The 22,863-nt window shown below is 44.6% G+C and overlaps 1 long non-coding RNA gene across 1 annotated transcript; it reads left to right on the top strand.

Annotated features, from left to right (window-relative positions):
* The first annotated feature begins 19,480 nt into the window (after positions 1-19,480).
* On the top strand, positions 19,481-20,769 carry LOC142046485 (uncharacterized). Its single transcript, XR_012655431.1, has 3 exons — positions 19,481-19,670; positions 20,230-20,367; positions 20,623-20,769. It is a non-coding gene; the product is annotated as an uncharacterized LOC142046485 (long non-coding RNA).
* Positions 20,770-22,863: the final 2,094 nt, after the last annotated feature.

Below are 22,863 nucleotides of genomic sequence, written 5' to 3'. Positions count from 1 at the left end.
TTGCCCATTGAAAAAACACCTATTAGGCTTCTCGTTATATCAGGTACATGCTAACATTGCAGCCCTTTCGTTGTAATGTCAGTGCAGTGTAGCAGTCCAGCAGGGGCTGTAGTGCACTAGCAGCAAAGCCAGTATTAAAGCCAGGGAGACAATGGAGGTTTCTGCTGCCAAGATATAGGGTGACGTCTTCCAAATAACAGAAGCAACCATGGGGACTCCCTTTAATTAATTCTCTGAGCCAAGCCACGGTGGTTCGGCTGCAGGGAGGTGGTCTGCCAAGGACGGCAGAGTTAAACAAGAGTTGGCAGAGTATAAGAATATACAAGTTTGTTGCAGAAGCTCAGTGGATGGGTGTGTTGGGGAAATGGGACTGGTCCTCACCCTTTTCAATCCCTTGAAAGGAGTTTGGTTACTATGTAGCTACAGCCTCCATTGCTACATTGTCTGTTTGGGGCCTGATTCTCTGTCTCACACTTTGCAAGGGATCACAAAGGATCCTTGGTGCCAAGCAGTCGCTTTCCAATACATGAAAGGATGGATGGTCTGCTGATGGAAACCACAGAAGGCTGACAGTTCTCACGGACACCCTATAGATGCTACTGAAACCCACACAGCACAACAAATGATTTTAGTTGTATCTAACGCACCTCTTTGGAAAGTTAGTGCTATTACTCAAGGAGGCAGGAGCAGGTTAAGAGGCGGCTGGCCCAGGCTGGAGATCCGATTGTGGGAAATGTATGGCATTCATAAATTCTAAGACCAGAAGGAATCATTGTCACAATCTGCTCTTGCATAGCACGGGCAATAGAATTTAATCCAGTCATTCCTACATCAAATCCAGTCTCTAAGGGCCAGAGGACTAACTGCTTCCAAAGCTCATAGAAATTCCCAGGCCTTCTCGACAAAATCTAGGCTTTGACAATAGTGATATGCTGGAAAACTCCGGCTCAGCCTTGAGAGAGGGGCCATGGTTACTCTCATACCTGGGACTGTGAACTTTGTTCTTACAGACAAATATGTCTCCTTGAACCAGTGGAATCCATTATTATTTGTGTTGGTTTTATACCATGTTAGATGCTTCACAAACATTTAAAGTCCCTGCTCCAGCAAAGAAGTGACCAAGAATAACAGGGAAACAGGCAAGGATGCGGTACGGTAATAACTTGCTCATGTGATGAATTACTGCTTCACTTCAACTGGTTCACACTCCTCCTGCATAACTTAGCTTCCTACATGCAGCAAGGGGGAGATGTGCACTTAAATCCCATTGTCACCAGAAGCTTAGGGGAAGATTTTCAAAGGCACAGCTGGTCACTAGGCCCCCAAACGCCCACCGACTTTCAAAATCATCTTTATTCAGCATCCAGTGCTCCCTCTGTTATGAAGCCTGGAAAGGAGCAAACAGGAGAAAATGTCTGGGCAGCCTTGTCCTTTTTTGTTACAGCCCACGATTCAGCCTCCATTGCTACATTGTCGGTTTGGGGCCAGATTCTCTCTCACACACTTTGCCAGGCACATGGTGCTTCAGTTGTCAAGTCCCCACTCTTCTGAGCACACCAAAGAACATACTTACAGGATGGGGGACTCTATCCTGAGAAGCTGTGACTCTGAAAAAGATTTGGGGATATTGGTGGATAATCAGCTGAACACGAGTTCCCAATGTGACACAGAGGCCAAAAGAGCTATTGTGATTCTGGGATGCATGAACAGAGGAATATAAAATAGGAGTAGAGAAATTATTTTACCTCTGTTCTTGGCACTGGTGCAGCCATTGCTGGAATACTGTGTCCAGTTATGGCGTCCACAATTTCAAAAGGGTGTTGCTAAATTGGAGAGGGTTCAGAGAAGAGCCATGAGAATAATTAAAGGATTAGAAAACATGCCTTGTAGTGATCGTCTCAAAGAGCTCAATCTATTTAGCTTAATTAAGGGTATGTCTACATTATGAAATTAGGTCGATATTATAGAAGTCGATTTTTAGAAATCGATTTTATAGAGTCAATTGTGTATGTCCACACTAAGTGCATTAAGTCGGCGGTGTGCGTCCTCACTACCATGGCTAGCATTGACTTATGGAGCAGTGCGCTGTGGGTAGCTATCCCACAGTTCCAGCAGTCTCTGCCACCCATGGGAATTCTGGGTTAAGCTCCCAATGCCTGATGGGGCAAAAACATTGTTGTGGGTAGTTTTGGGTACATGTCATCAGTCGCCCCTCCCTCTGTGAAAGCAACAGCAGACAATCGTTTCACGCTAGACACCAGGGCGATTAGAAGAGCACAGCAAGGTGCGCTGCGCATCAGAGAGGCTTTGAGAACCAGTTTCATAACTGGCCAGGCTTCAGTGTGACAGTTGTGTGTGTTTCTCCTTGATGCAAAACCACCCCTTTTGTTGATTTTAATTCCCTGTAAGCCAACCACCCTCCCTCCTTCGAAATAAAGTAACTATTGTTTTGAAACCATGCATTCTTTCTTTATTAATTAAAAAAAAAATGAGATAATGGACAACGTAGCGGTGGAGGAGGAGGGAAGGACAAGGCCACATTGCTTATTGTAGCCACACTAAAAATCAAACTGTTTGAATGACAGCCTTCTGTTGCTTGGGCCATCTTCTGCAGTGGAGTGGCTGGGTGCCTGGCACCTCCCCCCCCCACACACATTCCTGGGCATTTGAGTGAGGAGGCTCTGGAACATGGGGAGGAGGATAGGTGGTTATACAGTGGATGCAGCAAGGGTCTGTGCTCTTGTTGGCTTTCCTGAAGCTCCAAAAGATGCTTGATCATGTCCGTTTGCTCCCCCATTAGCCTCAGCATCGCGTTCTGCCTCCGCTCTTCATGCTCACTTAATTCTTTCCTGACCTGTGCCACTGAATGCCTCCATGCATTCAGCTGTGCCCTATCAGTGCAGGAGGACTGCATGAGCTCAGAAATCATGTCATTGCAAGTGGGTGTTTTTCCACCTTCTAATCTGAGATGAGATGATAGGGGGAGCATAGAAACATTCTACACTCTACGATTCTGAGGGGACTGCATGGTCACCTGTGCTGCTGAGTTTGCCATTCTGACCAAACAGGAAATGAAATTCGAAAGTTCCCAGGGCTTTTCGTGTACCTGGCTAGTGCATCGGAGTTCAAAGCGCTGTCCAGAGCAGTCATAATGGAGCACTCTGGGATAGCTCCCGGAGGTCAATGCTGTCAATCTGCAGCCACTGCAGTAATTACTGTGCTAGTGCAGAGGCTCCTGGGCTCCCAGAGGGCTGCCCCCCACTTCTGCTGTCCGTTCCTCGCAGAAAGCAGAAGCTGTCCAGGGCTTCCTGCCCCTCCTGTTTCCTGCTGGGAGTGGAGGGAAGTAGCCTGGGGCTTCTCAGCCCCTCACGCCCCACCAGGAGCTGGGGGAAGCTGCCTGGGACTTCTCACCACCAGGGAGCAGGGTCCAGCTGCTCTGGCTTCTAGGACCCCCATTGCCACTCCCTGCCCGGAGCTAAGCAACTTTGTCAATTAAGGGTCAAACCATGAAATTGAGAAGGCTGCCCGGCTCCCGACAGGGAGTGGGCAGGGGCTGCTGTGGTTTCTCACTTTGGCTCTGAGCTGGGAGCAGGGTCTGAGACTGCCCAGGCTTCAACTCCCAGCTGGGAGCAGAGTCCGAAGACCACCTGGGAGGTGAGGAAAGGTCATGGGGCTTTCAGTAGAAAACACCTGCCTAGAGATTACTCCTACCCATGTTAGGACTCTTTACTCTATTTCCCGCTTGGGTTTTGGGCTTGTCAGTTTTCCAGTTTGTTTTTTAACAAGGTGGACTGTTAGAATGTATCTGAGTGCTTAAAGAGAGGGGACATCACTCAGGATGAATTCTACCTAGTCTTTTCACTATATTAAGAAAATAATCCTTACCATGGATCTAGCCCTTCTGTAGAGTACAGAAGAATATGTGAGAATAATAGGAGACTACACCTAAGTAGTTTCTGTTAAGAAATACATCTGGTTCATTTAATTGAAGGTGTTGCAGCTACCTGAAGCATTGTTGGCATAGCTGCCAAGAATGACTCAAAACCAGAGAGCAAATTAACACATGCTACCAATGTGTGCACTCAGTCATTTTGACCATTATTGAAATAATAACATATACCTTTCAACAGAGAACATCATAGCTCCTTGCAAAGGTTAATTAGTCTCACAAACCCCAGTGCAGTGGGCAAGAATCTTACTTACCTCTGATCTTAAGTTTTCCATTAAACCTACAGAACTGTGTATAAACCTATGTCTGATCTCAAATTATAATTGCTGTCTCTTAGCTAAGTAATTTCTTTGATATTATTTATTCAACTAGCTGTTTACTTTGGCTGTGAGCTATTCACCACTGCTAGTTACCCTGGCGTCACTGCCCAATTAACTCAACTGAGGGAAGCCTTTGAGAACATGGAGGATGAGAATCTCTAAGAGCAGCTGAATTGACATTAAAATGTGGCAGCATAGAAAGAAAGACGAAAGAGCTGAAGCTGGTATTCAGAAGGGAATGAGGTTGGGGAATGATGTAATGGCACAATGGTAATTTAGCTATAATGCTTATTCACACAGTCACACCTGGGCTATAAAGAATGGGCGCCCTGGATACACTTGCACCTGCATAGCAAGGGCATGTAACCAGGACTGAGAGAGGGTAGATAGCCAGGGAGCTGGAGACGAGACAAAGATTTTTTCTCAGACGTTTTACATTTCAAGACGCTGTAACCCAAACTTAGTGTCAGATTAGAGATGCTTTCTCTAGTGTTTTGTCTCAGGTGTGTTTGTTTCTGGGCATCTCTTATTTTATTATTTTCTTTTTAACTCTGTACCGTTGTCCATAAAATATTTCTCTTATCTTATTAAAGAAACCCTGACTTGAGGCTCAGGACTGTTGGGATTGTTAGTTGGAGCAGTCTCCGAAGCCTTGTCTTCACTGCAGACTTAACTTGGGTTCAACCACAGGTTTTCCCCTTAACACGCTCTGCGTTCACACATCCATGTGCATTTATCTGTGCTGCATGGAGAGGTCTCCACTATGCCCCAAGGTTAGTCTGCCCAGCATGTTTCTAACCTAAGGTAGGTGTAGTGAAAATGAGCAGCAATAGCCAGTCACCTGAATTAACATGATGGTCCACCAGTCCTTTCCCACAAGCCCCTTTGCACCCATTCCTGTGTACTACCTTGCCATCTATCTGTGCTCTGACCCTTCAATGGAAGTCACCCACCGTCACATGCCTTTGCTTAGTGTCCTTAGTTTCACACTGCTTGTGGTTTCTCTTGCTTCAGCTAACTCCAGTGTTTGCTACAGCAGAAGAATACATAGTAATAAGCCCATTTATCAGAGTGCAACCACCAGCTGAAGGATCACACCAGAATCTTGATGAAGGTTTGGGCCAAAGTGAACAAAACCCATTACTTTAATTCCTCAAAGAGGAATCTCTAACAATATGATGGTGCATCTCAGCAGCTACTGGCCGACCATGGGATCAAGCGGACCAGGCAGTGGTACAGGGAGAAGATAAAGGGGCTCAAAGTGACGTACCAAAAGGCCAAAGATAACCATAAGAAATCTGTTGCTGGCCTGGCTACTTGTCTGTTTTATGATGAAATAGAGTGTTTTTTGAGCAGTGCTCCAAACACAGAGCCCCGTTCTAGCATGGACTCACCTTCGGAGCCAGAACAGGTGTAAATTCAGAACTTGGATGTCTGTGAAGACACCCACACACACCAGCCAGACAGCTCAGGTGTGGGGGAAGACACCATCCTCAGAAAGGATGCTAATAAAGTTTGCGGATGACACAAAGCTGGGAGGTATTGCTAACACAGAGAAGGACCGGGATATCATACAGGAAGATCTGGATGACCTTGTAAACTGGAGTAATAGTAATAGGATGAAATTTAATAGTGAAAAGTGCTAAGGTCTGTATTTAGGGATTAATTACAAGAATTTTAGTTAAAATTGGGGACACATCAGTTGGAAGTAACAGAGGAGGAGAAGGACTCGGATATGTGTTGATCACAGGATGACTATGAGCACCAAATGTGATAGGCCATTAAAAAGCTAATGCGGTTTTAGGATGCATCAGGCGAGGTATTTCCAGTAGAGATAAGGAGGTTTAGTACCGTTATACAAAGGCACTGGTGAGACCTCATCTGGAATACTGTGTGCAGTTCTGGTCTCCCATGTTTAAGAAGGATGAATTCAAACTCGAACAGGTTCAGAGACGGGCTACTAGGATGATCTGAGGAATGGAAAACCTGCCTTATGGAAGGAGACTCAAAGAGCTTTGGCTTGTTTGCCTAACCAAAAGAAGCTGAGGGGAGATATGATTGCTCTTTATAAATATATTAGAGGGATAATATTAGGGAGGGAGAGGAATTATTTAAGCTTAGTCAATGTGGACACAAGAACAAATGGATATAAACTGGACACTAGGAAGTTTAGACTTGAAATTAGACGAAGGTTTCTAACCAGAAGTGAAGTTCTGGACAGCCTTCCAAGGGAGTAGTGGGGCAAAAGACATGTCTGCTTCAAGACTAAGCTTGATAAGTTTATGGAGGGGATAGTATGATGGGTAGCCTAATTTTGGCAATTAATTTGGCAATTGATCTTTGATTATCAGCAGGTAAGTATGCCCAGTGGTCTGGGATGGGATGTTAGATGGGATGGGATCTGAGTTACTACAGAGAATTCTTTCCTGGTGCTAGCTGGTGAGTCTTGCCCATACGCTCGAGGGTTAGCTGATTGCCATATTTGGGCTTGGGAAGGAATTTCCTCCAGGGCAGATTGGCAGGGCCCTGGAGGTTTTCACCTTCCTCTGCAGCATGGGGCACAGGCACTTGCAGGAGGATTCTCTGCAGCTTGAGGTCTTCAACCACGATTTGCGGCCTTCAATAACTCAGACATAGGTTAGGGGTTTGTTACAGGAGTGGGTGGGTGAGATTCTGTGGCCTGCATTGTGCAGGAGGTCAGACTAGATGATCATAATAGTCCCTTCTGACCTTAAAGTCTATGAGTCTAGGACATCATCTCCTAGTCATGTCAGGAACTCTTCTTTAATCTGGAACAGGGAGAACCCAGTGAGATTGAGGGGCCCCAAACAGAAGCATTGGAGGAGGACACAGCATCTCAGCCAGGTAATACGGGCACAGCCATCTTTGATATTATTATGAAGGATACCGTGACATATTTGGATGGGTTTTACATTATAATTCTCGCTGGCACTTAACTTGAGGGCAGATGCTGTGCCATTACACCAATCCAACTCCCCCTCCCCCAATTCCCCTACCCTGACCATGCTGTTTTAAATGGCAGACAAGCAGAGGAAAAGACCCTGCAAACTGGCTGCTTACCGTGGCTGGATGCAGTAAAAAAATTTAAAATGGAAAAGCATTAATCCAAAAGTAAAAACTTCTTTGGCCATAGCCCAGGCAAAATGTAACTTGCCATAGCACAGTCTTTAGAGGACCAAATACCCCTGCTAAGGCCCCTCCCACTAGTGCAAAAGGCAGTTTATTGCTGAGCTTATTTGGGGCCATTCCTGGAGACTAAGAAGATATAGAGTTTTCACTCAGTGAACGTTCCAGGCGGTCTCTCTGAGAGTCCTTGGTAAGGGAAGTCTCGCTCTGTCACTGTTGTAACTTACAGTCCCTCTTCAGTCGCTTATCAGTCCCCCTGCCACAAGACATGGTACGATTTGTATACATGGAAAAGCTCCTTCGGAGGCCTGGAATTTGACTATGTAATATGGTTACAACCACCTGGGCTGGATTCAACATAATCACAGTTGCAGCTGTCTCTCCCAGGGCTTGCCCCTACCCCATGCCCACACGCCTTTCCCAAACAGACATTTTTTGGAGACCTGAAAATTAAAAGCATCTCACCATTTCTTTTCCTCAGAAAATCCCTTTACAAAGGTTCACCACAGGCCAAAGTTTGCTCAGCAAGAGAGTCAGCCAAGAGAATGGCATTCTTACAAGATAGTTGCTACTTACTTAGTTGCAGCTGCCAGCAATGAGTATGAAATTATAGGAAGTCATAGGCATTCACCAATGTCTTTTCCCTCTATCTGTCAGGACCAAGCGAGACTCTGTTAGACTGCTCCAGGGATGGGAGGCCAACTAGGAGAGCACTCAATATCATTGGAAGGTCTCCGAATTTGAGGTCAGAATGACAGAGGATAGCAAATGACTTAATCATTGAGGTGCCTATGGACTACTCCATCAGGCCAGGAAAGCACACAGAGTGTGAGGAGAAGCAAAGGAAGGAGGAGAAAGAATGTGAGGAGAAGCTGCTGGCAGAGTATCTATGCCATGATCATGAGATAAGGGTGTGATAAACTGAGTTTCACAGGCATATTTTTGAGAAACTTATTCAGGCTCCAGAACCAGAGGGACAAATCCAGGGGGCACATCTGTGCAAACTTTGCAATAATTTTGGGAATATTTCCAATTTTTACAAGAGTGGGGGTATCATAAGCCTTTCTCCCAAATCTGGACCTTAGCGTCCAAAATCTGGGTGCTTAGCATGAACCTCCAAGCTTAATTACCAGCTTGGATCTTATCTCGCACAGGAATACAGTGCCTGCCTCACTCTGGTCTCCCAACTTTCCCTGGAGGGACCCAAAGACTAGAAGCTCTGAGTCTTACCGGCAAGGAAATACTCCACTTCCCTTCCCCCTCCCTAGGGAATTCTCTGTTGTTAGATTACGGAGGATAAGCTCTGCAGCACCAGGGAATTGGTGGAGGGGAAAGAGAGATAGAATCATTTCCTGTTTGCCTTGTATTTGGGTTTGTCTCTTTGTGAATAGAGGAATATGCTCCTTGGTATGTGATGTAAAGAGATTGCATCAATACTCTCAGGTTAGCCCAGAGAGGAAAGTCTGGGTGGGAGAGGGAGGGGGAAGGGAAGTGGAGTATTTCCCTTGCCGGTAAGACTCAGAGCTTCTGGGTCTTGGGGTCCCTCCAGGGAAAGTTGAGGGACCAGAGCGAGGCAGGCACTGTAATTCCTGTCTGGTGGCAGCGAGATAAGATCCAAGCTGGTAATTAAGCTTGGAGGTTCATGCTAAGCACCCAGGTTTTGGACGCTAAGGTCCAGATTTGGGAGAAAGGCTTATGATAGGGGGCCTGCACAGCATTAATTGCCTTGCAAACTTCTATGACCACTGTGCCAACCATGGATTTTCCTACCCTGAATTGATTACCAACAGATTCATAAAAGTCTGTCATTGCCAACTTCCATATGGCAATAGCAATGAGCTTCTGAACCATTACTGCACCTCATCTGAGTGTTCTGTGCTCAAGGGCGATGGTGAGCTCCTTATACAGCTCCAGGAATGTGGCTTTTCTCATTTAAAAGTTCCAGGCCTACTGCTAGTCACTCAATTTCCATCATGACATGATCCCACCACTCTGTGCTTGTGGTCCTGGCCCAGAAGCAGCCGTCTGGGTGAGGTCTGCAATGAAAAACAGTGTTAGTTCTGTTATTCTGTTGTTAGGCTTCTGCTTGTAAGCTCCTGTCTGTCTTCTATGGGCCAAAAGCAGCCTCTGAAACACCCACCACTATCTCTTGGTAGCTGCTTCTGCAGAGGTGTGAAGAAGAAACATTGTCTCCATAAAAAGCAGCAGTTGTCGGTATTGGATATTAGGGCAAGTGGGGATCCAAACCTTTGGCACAGACCACCATACCACAACCCCCACTTTGAGTCCTGCCAAAAAATGAATTTCCCAGGCGTAGGCCACATCCACAATCCAGCCACAATCCCCACCATGGCTATGAGTCACCTTGGTACCACCTGCCTCCAACACAAGGGAGTCTAACCGCGTGCTAGTTCCCGAACACAACCAGTCTGTCAGCCACTCAAGGTTTCTCCTCAGGGTTACTATAGCAGCCCTGGCCTTCCCTTGCAGGTTGACAACAGAGGCACCCAGCCCTGAGACCCTTGAACATGTCCCACTGTGGTATCCAGCCCCAGATCACTGGATACCCCAGAAATCCAAGATCCTATGTTCCCCAAGGAACAGCATACCACAGTTAATCAGTTTTACCTTAGTCCACTGCCCCTGTATCACACACAGCACTTGAATTCAGGTATAAAAGGAAATTAATTTAAGGAACAATAGAGATGCACGTAAAAACTGATGTGAGAGATGGACACAAATGGTCACAAATACACCACTACCACAATATGCATTCAAAGCCTAAATTTAACTAACCAGTTATCCTCCTGTCTGGAGACCTTTATCTGTCCCGAAGTTCTCTCCAGTGTTTTCAGCCAAGCCTGACTGAGATCTCTTTTTCACAGATTTAGCTGACTTCCTAGGAAGGATGTCACACCCTAAATATACCAGAACAGCCCTTTGTTGTTTACCTCAAGATAAGTTTCCTCCCCCACAGCTTACCACTTCCTGTTACTTTCCTTCTCAAGTCCAGTTCTTCATTAGCATTTGATGTAGAATGTCAATAGACTCCTATTGTATGACATACAATACAGAATTGGCCACCCTGGAGCTAAGGGTCTCCCATCTTGCTGCTCGGAGGAGTTTGTCTCAAGATACACTATCTTTGAATGACTTGCCTTTAACCACCACTAGCCCTAGAGAACAATTTTTTTTAGTATATATACATAAGTTCTCACATATTCACCATACATACTGGTTATGACCAGTGTGACAGAGACTTTCAGTAGAGACCTTACATTACATTTTTTTTGGTGAACCCAGGGCACTCCTGTACCACTATATACCCCATGCCTTCTTTCTATGTGCATCCAGAGGTTCTGGGTCATATTGGGCAGAAAAGCTGCTTCAGAACGCCCTATGAATATGAGCACAGAGTGACGCAGGGAGCTGTAGAATGAATCTCAGGATATGCGCCCAGTTAGCTGTAGTACTTGTAAGGGCCAGATAAGGAGCCAGAGCATGGCTGACTTTCTGCTTACTCCAGCATGATTACTTCGACAATATGGAGGTTGGGCTGTCACACATTGACAAACTTGCAACTGCATAACTTGTGATTAGCATGCAGTGGACACATGCCCCACAGGCTCATTGGGAAGAGCCTAATGTCTGACTTCAAGGAAGGCAGCATCAAGGCTATTAAGTAATAGCTTGAGTGCAAAGCATAGGACATGCAAGAGGCTGCCATTCGCCTCCCTACATGGGATGCTGATTGCTGAAGAAGAGTTGCCAAGGTGATGGGACACTAGTTGGGGAGGGCCCTGAGTTACTACAGAGAATTCTTTCCCAGGTGTCTGGATGGTGGGTCTTGCCCACATGCTCAGGGTCTAACTGATCACCATATTTGAGACTGGGAAGGAATTTTCCCTCAGATAAGATTGGCAAAGCTCCTGGGTGGGGTGTGGGGGGAGGGTTCCCTTCCTCTGCAGCACAGGGCATGGCTCACTTGTTGGTTTGAATTAGTGTACATGACAGATTCTCTGTAATTAGAAGTCTTTAAATCATAATTTGAGGACTTCAGGAACTCAGCCGGAAGTTATGGATCTATTACAGGAGTGAGCCGGCAAGATTCTTTGGCCTGCAACGTGCAGGAGCTCAGACTAGAGGATCATGATGATGCCATCTGACCTTAACGTCTTTGGTCACAGGCAGAAGTGAGGTCCAAGTGTTCTGAAAAGTGCCAGGCTTGGTTATGGCCATTACTAGCAGTTTGATACTAAGTGACCATATCAGCCTGTCAAGACTGGCTTTGGAACCTTGACTTCTTTCTTCTTTGTTGTTGCACTCTGTGGAAGAGGCTACCTCCTGGATTTGCTGTCCCCTTCCCTCAGCACTCGAGAGACATTTTAAAATCAATGTAACTGGCAAATGTATTGTTCAGATAGCGTAGTTGTCTGCCTGAGGCCCATAAACAAATGATTTTCCCTTTAAGAGCATTAGCCATTCCCTTGCAAGGAAGAAGGCTGCAAAAATGGGAAGAGCAGGTATGTGTGATAATTGTTCTTCCATTGCAGTATTATGTGTATATTATTTATTACAGGGCCTATCCACTGAGCTTCCAACAGTCCTAAAACTGTGTGTGTGCTCCTTCCTCTCATTCGTACTCATTTCTGTCCTGATACACATGTTCAGCGCTCACAGCTGCAATGCTCATACTGCATTGTAACCTCTTCCTTTTGCAGCATTCCCCTAGGTGAAAGAAAAACTTCTCTGGAGTTTGGAGAGTCAGTTTTAAAACAATAGTCTAATCCCACCGTTTCAATATAATTGCTTGATAAACATTTGAAGAAATGTTATCACTGGTGAGCTTGAGTGTGTCAGTTTTTAGAAGCCCAGTGTTAAGACTCCATAAAGGGGTTCGATTTTCAGAAAGTGCTGAGCACCTGCCCTCATATGATCAGACTCCTTTAAATTGTCTCTCGTTGGGCATCCAAAAAGTGAGACACCATCTCTGGCTTTGCATTCTGGCACACATCAATTGGGGAAGGGGAGGGCTCTCAGGCAGCAGTGCTAGAAACCCTGCAGGTTTAAAGAATGCTACCTCCCCTATCGCTAGCCAAGGAACATGTAGCACAGGCAGGGATTGCAGTGTGCCACTGGGAGCTGCTGTAGGTGTGTAAACCCTCCTTACACACCCACCAGTGTGGAGTAGGGTGACCAGATGTCCCAGTTTTATAGAAACAGTCCCGATTTTTGGATCTTTTTCTTATATAGGCTCCTATTACCCCCCACCCCCGTCCCAATTTTTCACATGTGCTGTCTGGTCACCCTAGCATGGAGAGCGGCTTAAAGGCACAATCTCACGCTCTGCGAGTTCACATGCTAATTTTTATCATGTGCTTTTTGGCAGCTTTAAGGAGATACTTCCCTTTATATCCAATTTCTTTTACTCAAGCACAACCACAGCTGTTGATGGTGCGTGCGACAGCCCAGGGGAGTAATCATGTGCAAGTGAGCCTTTCCTCTCTAGGTGACTTGTTCAAGACCAACACACATCAGCAATGATTGAAAATTCTTTCCAGCAATGATTTAATGTTAACAAAAAGGGAACTCGTGATTCTTCTCACTTCCCTTTTAATTCTTCTGGTCAGTGCTTTTTGCTGTGTAAAACCTGCAGACACAAGTAGAAGTGTCTTCAGGAGCTGTGGCTGTGCTGCTAGGGAGATGGGAGGGAGCAGGAGTGAGGAAAAAGGCCCATGACTCTGAGCCTTTGGTCAGTTCCAGAGTTCCAGTCTTCAAAAAATCCAGGGGGGAGTCCACCGATTATAAGGCCAGAAAGAACCATTGTGGCCATCTAGTCCTGATGGCACAGCCACGGAAACTCACCCAGTAACTCTTGCAACAAGTTCCCATTCTTGCAACTGAACTAGAGAATTTTGGGTGCTGGCCCGCATGTTTGTTCCTCAAGGAAGCAAACCTGACTCTCACAATGGAAGAATACAGACAACATGCAATGGGGACGGGGGCTGCTACCTTATTTTTCTCCCTAACTTTTTGGCATTCCCGTGGAAGAGGGGGGCTGATCTGAGCCAGAGAAGGAAGAAACCCTTCTTGCTCCAGGATCTGACTTAATCATGTGGAGGGCTCTCCTACCTCCCATGCTCCCTAAGCAGGTGAATACCAAGCTTTCCTCCTTTTCTGCATTGTTGAAGAAAAATATTTGACTCATGTACAGTCAGAGACAAAAAACGTGACATCCACTACTATTCAGAAGACAAGAAGTCTGATTCTCCACCTGCTGTACAAAGTGAGATGTAACATGCCATCATTCCATCATCAGGGTAACATTTCATGCTCATTTTATGAGCAGTGAAGCCAGGCTGTAGGGGTACAAAATCTATGCCGAGGACTTTCTGCAGTCAAGAAGACGATGCTGCCCCCTTGTGGATGTAGCTACTGTGGCGAAGGAAGAATCTAAATGAACGGAGAAGGTAAACAGGAGGGAAGCTTCAGAGCAGATATCTCATGACATGTGCTTAGGGATATTATGCTTATACAAAGAAATAATTTTGTAATGGTAGCACTTTAATCATGGAGTGAATTGATTGAAGTCAGCCAAGGGATCTCGACGTTATGACAGCCTAAAAGAGGAGGTATTCTGCGGCCTTTAGATAGCCTAACTCTTTTGATAACCAATAGCCAAAACCAGAAAGAAGCAGGAGATAACCACCCATTGGACTCCTCTCGCTGAGTTTTTATCACTTAGGCCCAAATTTTACTTGATTAGAAACAAATCCAAAAAGTTTTATCATTTCTGTTTGTGACACAGCTATGGATTGTAGGTTTGGGGAGCTTAATATATAACAGGGGTAGGCAACCTATGGCATGCATGCCGAAGGCGGCACGTGAGCTGAATTTCAGTGGCACTCACACTGCCTGGGTCCTGACCACCAGTCCAGGGGGCTTTGCATTTTAATTTAATTTTAAATGAAGCTTCTTAAACATTTTTAAAAACCTTATTTACTTTACATACAACAATAGTTTAGTTATATATTATAGACTTATAGAAAGAGACCTTCTAAAAACGTTAAAATGTATTACTGGCACGCGAAACCTTAAATCAGAGTTAATAAATGAAGACTCGGCACACCACTTCTGAAAGGTTGCCGACCCCTGATATATAACATCAAATAACAGCTGCAGACAGAAACTTCCATTTCAAAAAAGAAAATCAGAAGCTCTGTTTCTTATGATATAAATCTCACATCTAAACTGACCACTAGTGAGGTCTCTCATTAGGAAAAGGAGAATATTGCCATCTAGCCTGCAGGTAATCATACAGGCTCTTTGTAATTCCTGATACATTGAAAGTGTTGGGCACCACCACTAGAAACATCATCAAAAGCTTTTATTCCAATCCGGACCCTATCTTGAGACCCAGTGGTGAAAGATGATGACAAACATTTAATGTATTAAACTGACTTACTCCCACTAGCCCCAGCAGTCCATCCTGCACATCTCCTAGGGTCTGCCCTGTGAAAGGTCTGAGGGGTGCAGGGTAGGTGTGTTGAGGGGGCAGTTTGGAGACAACACTGATCTTGGGACTGGCCTGGGAAAGGGGGAATGGAGGGTTCCAGTAGGAGAGAGGGGAGGAAAGGGGGTAGGAAAGGGGTGGAGCTTGAGGAAGGTGACTGTAAAGAGCATTAGAAAAGGACATATTTCTCCACTTCCTAGACACATTCTGAGACTCATTATCTTCCCACCTCCTGTGTACAGTAATAGACTCATGACAGGCCAAACCCACCACAACCCTTACTATGCTTGTTGGGAGCTTACCTCCGCATCTGCACCCCTCCTCCCCCCACACAGACACCCTACTCAATTTCTCCCCTCCCTGGTGCGTAGCCCTTCAGAGTCTTGTTGGAGTGCATTAAAACCATTTCCTATGCTCTTGGGAACCTTATTGGCCTTGGCAGAGGCCAAGGGGCCTCAATGAGGAGGGCAAAAGTAGGCACCTTGGCTACATTAACTGGGAATGTCCATAGGGTTACAATTTTGGTTTCTTGTACCTTTATTCTTCATTCCCTGGATTGCTTCTGTTTATTTATTGTGTGTGTTTTAATGGTAACATTCCTGAAAGATAATATACTCCCAGATCACTCACTAAGATGTACCTGCAGCCTTGGGGGGTGGGTGGGGGGGTGGGTGTGTGTGGGTGGGTGGATGTGTACACACACGAGAGACAGCAACGATACATTTCTATGGTACTGTCCATTCAACCATCACAAATTGCTTTGCAGTCATTAAAGCTTCCAAGGGCTCATTTTACATGCCACTGAAATGCAGCCACCTTGGAGATGAAATACTATTAGCACACAGTAGGTCAGCGAAGGGGGAAGAAGACTGTATCTAATTGAAACTACAAAGGAATTTAAGCAGGCAGATTCTCAGAATCATCTGATGTGGGACTGAGTGAGGACACCAAGAGTAACACTCCTACCCTTGCCAAAAGAAGTCTGTAAAGACCATGATCCATTAGGACTTAAGTTTTACATTTTATTCCAAAAAACCCAACACATCCAGCCACACCTACTGCCCCTCTCCAATTGCTTCACTGTTGACTTAGGGGGAGGAATGTGATCTGCTCAACTGAGCACGCAGAAAGATGTGAGATAGCTCTGCTGTGTGTCACCCAAGTGAAATATAAGTTTTGCTACAGCTGGCAACTATTCCAGTAGCTATAGCAAATGGACTTGGGTTGAAATTGCTTCCTGTAATGATTTTTGCTCCTTCGTTCCTCTTGGTGAGGATTCAGGCTACACCATTGTCTGTGGTAAACAGGCCAGCTCCAGGAACCAGCCCAGCAAGCAGGTTCTTGGGGTGGCCACAGGGAAGGGGCGGCACATCTCGCTCTTCGGCGGCAATTCGGTGGCGGGTCCCTCAGTCCCTCTCGGAGCAAAGGACCAGCTGCCGAATTGCCGCCAAAGACAGAAGCGGCAGCAGTAGAGCTGATCGTGATCGCTGCTTTTTCCTTCTCTTTTTTTGCTGCTTGGGGCGGCAAAAACCCTGGAGCCGGCCCTGGTGGTAAAGGCCCTCACATCATTTGCTATGAAAGCAGGGAGTAGAAACTGATTAAATTTCATCCATTTAATGATCACTGCCCCCACCCTAGCTCACAAACACCAATTACCAGTGGTGTGGCCAGTGGAGCAGCTGGGAGGCAGAAGCTGCACGTGGGGATAGCTTTGTCTGCATAGACCTGAGAGTGCCTTTCGCTAGATCCCTGCCCCCAGCCCACGACCCTCTCCAACTTCTTCCCTTTTGAGAGAACAGTCCTCCGGCCTCCTCCCTTCTGATTCTCCATGGTTGGGAGGTGGGGTTGCGGGGGATTTGGCCCATGACTCTTAACCTGACCATGATCATTCAAAATACAGCTTAAGTGACTGACTCTAGATCAGTGTTTCTCAATGGCAAGTCCTTGGACCATTGCTGGTCCCTAAGATCTCCCTGACATAGTTTAGGAAGGCAGCAAGCTTGTCCCTGGTATAAAAAAGGTTGAGAAACACTGCTATAGCCTAGCAAAGCCTGTGTCTAATTTTTTTGAATATTTCTGTTGAGATTCTCAACCATAAAACACCCTCATTTATTTCATCTCATCAGCTGAAGATGTGACTTTTTATTTTCACAGCAGAAAACAAATGGCAAGGAAGCAGAAGCAGTAGGAGGCATTTGTTCTGTGGTAAACGGAATAATAAAGGTGCAGTTGCTGCCTAAAAAAAAATATCACTAGGGAGGTTATAGGACAGCAGGATCCTTGTGATCTATATGAGACTGGCCCCTTAAAGATCCAGATACAGTAGATGTAGGCTATAGACCCATGGGCTGGAATGGATACAGTTAACTAGAAAGTTATAGATATATATATGTGTGTGTGTATTTATAGATATATAACACACACACTATATAATTACAGAACATTAAGGAGAAGAAAAATAGGTAAATCTGTTCGCTATGGTGATGGAACTTCATGGTCCCAGCTCAGACTACTCAGCTAATAGTTTTCACACAAGCATTTTGTTAGCTCATTATTTTCTTCATGATCAGAGTTTAGTTCCTGCAGGGCCCCATGGGCTGGCACATCAAATTGCCATTACATGGGAGAATGTACAGGTCCCCACTGCCTGTCCTTATGGCTCTCCAGCAGAAGGACACAGGATCCAGTAACAAATCTGTCAAGCTGACGGCATAGGGGCTGGGCAATGAAGTAACATGATGATAAATGCAACCTGCCCTTTTGTGCAAGTGCAAAGGGTTCCTCTACTGCACCAAATATCTGTCATGTCTGCTACTGCTGAGCCATGAAAAAACACACCCAAGAACTCAAGGGAAAGAAGAGGCAGGAGCATTCACAACGCACTAGCATTGACACTTAGCAGTAAGCCAGTCCTCATGGTAATTTTGCCAATGGACCACATAAACCAATCTATGGTGTTTGCACCTGTCAGTATTCAATGGGAATAATAGAAAAGGAAGGTTCTGATGGCTAGAAGGACCAGCTACAGACAAAGTCGTTCAAGATAATGTACGTTTTTTCAGCTTCACTGGGAACATTTCATGAAGCTCTAAGGAGCCTGCTCTTACCCACTTCTAGTTTAATCAACAGCCCTAGCATCATGTCCTTTTATGTGGTGTAAATACCATATTAGGGCTCAGGCTATGAATGTATCTAGATGGCACCCTTGGGAAGATAAGAATACAAGCTATGGTCATTTTACTTGGTTGTATTATGGTAATGTTACTAAATGGATTGCATGTGGTTAAGCCTGTAGAAACCCTATTTTAAATGCCTGTCTGAGCACCATTTCCTTAACCACCACCCAATATCCAGCATATGGCACTGACTGCTGGCCTGGTCATCAGACACTCTGACCACACATAATCCTACTGAAACCAATGGGAGCAGCGAAGCCTCAGCACTTTTCGAATCAGGCCATGGGTTTCCAGGGGTAGGGCCACCATACCAGTGCCATAGAACTACAGAAAGGCAGAGTTGGAAGGGACTTTCAGGGGTCATCTAGTCCAACCCCCCCATTCTGAGGCAGGATTAAATAGACCAGGGATCGGCTGCCTTTCAGAAGTGGTGTGCAGAGTCTTCATTTATTCACTCTAATTTAAGGTTTTGCGAGCCAGTAATACATTTTAACGTTTTTAGAAGGTCTCTTTCTCTATAAGTCTATAATATATAACTAAACTATTGTTGTATGTAAAGCAAATAAGAGTTTTACAATGTTTAAGAAGCTTCATTTAAAATTAAATTAAAATGCAGAGCCCCCCAGACCAGTGGCCAGGACCCGGGCAGTGTGAGTGTCACTGAAAATCAGCTTGTGTGCCGCCTTCGGCACGCATGCCATAGGTTGCCTACCCCTGAAATAGACTATGGCTTCACCCAAACCCATTACGCTCAGAAGCAATGTTAAGGGACACATAGGCCATAGGGATGGGGTGTCTTTACTGACCTGCAGGCACCCTCCAGTTGCAGAGGAACCCAGTTGTTCAGGATATAGCCCAGAACTTCTCTAGCTATTATTTCTCTTATTAAAAGTCCTAGTGTGCTTTTATGTCCGTGCATGTAGCTTCAGCCTAGCAGAGGCAGCAATTTGAACTAAAAACAACCAGCTGCCTTCCAAAGGAGCTGGAAATCAACTTCAATCATATGCAGCTAATGCAATGCGAAGAGCATAGTCTCGAGAGAATAATTGCACATGGAAGGGACCATAAATCAAAAGTGCGTCACCACTTACAATTACCTTTATTCAAAGGGAAGAAATGCTTTGGTAAAATAAAGAATAATGCTGCTCTAGATATGCCATATTGCTGTACCGTAAGCAGCATTCAAGTCGGAACTGTGTTGTCAGCTTTATAATTTGCATTAGTGCTCAGAAAGAAGCTAGAGTTTTAGACAATTTGCCTACTGATCACTCTTTCAAGTATAACATCAAAATGTAATCAGTGCATCAGTCCCTTATATTCTTTTTTTAATCTAAAGTAATGTAATTTTATTTTTAGACCACCGTGCCTCTTGATTCACCGGGAGCTATTATTTCTGGCATAGCCACGTTGTTCCAGAAGGTAGAAGAACTCTATGGGCTCCCATAAACACCAAATACATTTCAGGCAGAAGCAGAATGTGAAACAGCCAAGGCTATAGAAAAGCAAAGACTTGCAGCACACTGCTGTGTACCTGCCACAATGAAATACATTACAGCAAGTGTCAGGTACACTGAAAAAACAACTGGCTGTATTACATTTTTCTGAGGCTTTGCTATGCTCATGGCTTTGGAGTGGGAGGGGTGGTTTCACTATAACAAGACAGTGATGAAATGATGAGTGTAGGTGGCTGGAAAGGAATTTGCTTTCTCAGTTTATTCATTAAGGTATATGACAGTCCCATTCTGCTGCTGAAACTCTGAGATCAATGAGGTGAAACATCTCCTTCCCTTCATTAAACATGGGTCCTACCCAAAACCATGTATTTGAGGTTTGTTATTACTGCTTCAAGCCAGGGGTCCGGCAGCACCCACCGTCACTCCTAGTTCCAGCACCACTGTGTGAGCAGCCTCAAACAGAAGGCCAGTTGAGCTGAATATGGAGGAGATAGGCTTCTTCTCCATTCTACAGCCACCACTTTATATCTTCTAATGTCACATTCAGTCAGAGCAAATGTAGACTATAGTGTATGCAGCTCAAATCTGTTTTAACTTACTTTCTGTGCACTGCATCTCTGAATGGAGAGACATCCCTTTTCATGCTGCAAAGGCCATTTTGTGTTTTCAGATGCAACCTGTGACAGAAGACACACACACTGTGCTCTCTCATGGAGATCAAGCTAAAGTGCTTACATGGCTCCCTTTACTATAGTATCTGAGTATCTCATGACCTTTCATGTGTTTGTCCACACAACAAGCCTATGAGGTAAGGCAGTGCTGTTATCTTCATTTCACCGATGGGGTAGTGAGGCCCAAAGAGATTAAGTGACTTACCCAAGGTCACACAGGAAGCCCAGCTCTCCCAGAACCCAGCCTAGTGCCGGAACCACTGGACCTTCCTCCTTCTCTTTTATTGTTTATTCTATCTTGTTTCTTAACAATAGAAGTCCTACAGATTGAAAGTATATGGAAGTTAGCACAGATTACTGTAACACACATTGTTTTGTGTTTATTGGCACAGAGCAAAAAGATCCACATGACAAGCTGGAGACCAGGAACAGCATGACAGTCCTTCAATCCAAATTAGCACTGTAACCCAGTGATGGCAATCTTCTTGACTAACACTGTGTAAAGGCACAGGTGCCAGGATGTATCGAGAACAAAAGAAAACAGGAGTAAAATAAAACTTGCAAACCGCAAAAACAAGTCCTCCCATAATCATTTCCAATGATGGTTTTCAATAAGTTCAAAGTCTCAAATCAATACAACAAATACTGAAAGGGGAAGACAATTAGTCCTTTCACTGGGAGCATATTGACTAATATAGCGTTGGCTCCTACCTGCTTGGTAATTCACCTTGCAATACCTTCTTCCAGACTCTTCTTACACACATATTTTACCACCACCAATAGCAAAACTCTGCTCATTCCCTTGTTCTTGCCAGTAGTAGATTTGGGGCCTGACCCTTCCCCCACTTACATGGGTGTAAATCAGGAATAACTCAGTTGAAACCAATAATGGCATTGGTGTAAGTAGGAAAAAGAATCAGACCCTAAAAACATGGGCAGGTATTTCTCATTAGATGTATGCAATACATGCAAGTCAACTTCCAACTTTTTAGTCAGTACTAATTAATGACTGGGCTACCACTGTTTCTTAAACAAATGCTCAGTTAATATACACTAGTTTACAATGAAAGTACCCAGACAGGAAATCTATGTTATACCAAATTGTTAAAATGTCCTCTTTCTACATTACATTACAACTGAAATGTCAGCCATAACGTCAAAGACAAAAGGACTCAGGCAGGAGTTGAAGATCAAATTTGCAGACATATCCAGACACTTTTCAGAAAAATGCTATCCGGGGCTAAGATCATGCATGTGAAATTATCCATTGATTGTTTTGGTCAGGCAAAGTTGTGCAGGGATGAAAGTCGAGCTTAACTATGTTACAGACTAATATTTCCCAATGATAATTTGTACTATGCACACCTTATATTATAACACAAATAAGCTCCCCACTTTTGTCTGTTACAAAAGCAAAAGCGGTGAGTATTGGTCTACCTCTGCTTCCATGGGAGCTAACTGTAAAATTCTCATTGACTTCAATAGAAGCACTTAGGCCAATGCTGATTATTTTTGAAAAATCTCTTCCCAACCCCTACTTTAGAAGAGAAAAGAAAGAGCAGGTGTGACCGTGGTGCACATCATGCCCAGCCCGATATGAGCCAGGCTTGCAACAAGAAACCACTGAAAAATTGTAATTTAATGTTTTTCTCCTGACTGCAAAGTCACTTAAGGGCACATGATTTTTTCCAAGGGAAGAGTGTTGTTGAAGTTAATAAGATGGTTTTCCCTCAGACATAAATCTATTTGGCCTGTGGTTTGTGGTTCCCAAGTGATTCCTAGTGTGAGTATTCCACTGAAACCAATGGAAAACAGACTTGAAGAGCATTTGCTTAAAGATTTAAAGACCTTCTGAGCAGTGATATTTTGAGGGATGTTTCCATAGCTTCTTTATCTCCTTTCTACAGCTGTTAACTTCTGCCATTAGCTCACCTCTTTATCATCAGATATAAAATTGTTAATTTAATGAATGTTGCATAATATATTCAATGAGAGAGACATTAGTAATACTCAATACAACCACATATTAGATGAAGCAATGCAATCTTGTTACAGGTTTCTGTACTTCAATTATTTTTATTATGTAATTGGCTTCAGTTTTATTTTCTAATAGCATTTACAACCTCTCTCATCTCCGTGCCAGAACTAAAGTAATATTGGCAACAATAATTGAACTCCAGTACACAGATGATTGTGTTATAGTTGCACACTCAAAGGAGGAGGTACAAATAGCCTTTAATTGCTTCTCTGAAGCTTACAAAAGCCTAGGGCTAACGCTGAACATTGGCAAAACAAAAGTTCTCCACCAGCCAGCTCCTGGTCAATCAGACCCAGAAAAGAAGATCTACATTGACAGAGAAGAACTGGAAAATGTAGAATACTTTGCCTATCTTGGCAGCCATCTCTCACAGAGGGCAGACATGGACGTCGAGATTCAGCACAGAATCCGTTATGCCAGCTTTGCCTTTGGCAGACTGTCTCACTAAGTGGATGTTCAACAATCACAACATCAGACTTTTAGTTTACAAAGCGGTGGTAATCCCAACTCTCCTCTACGTCTGTGAGAGTTGGGTGACCTATAGAAAACACCTGAGACACCAGCACTTTCTTTGGAAGATCCTCAACATAAAGTG

This window comes from Chelonoidis abingdonii, chromosome 3 (assembly GCF_003597395.2).
Source record: "Chelonoidis abingdonii isolate Lonesome George chromosome 3, CheloAbing_2.0, whole genome shotgun sequence".
Classification (NCBI taxonomy): Eukaryota; Metazoa; Chordata; order Testudines; family Testudinidae; genus Chelonoidis; species Chelonoidis abingdonii.
The sequence above is the reverse complement of the archived record's forward strand: the minus strand, read 5'-3'. Positions and strand labels throughout refer to the sequence as shown.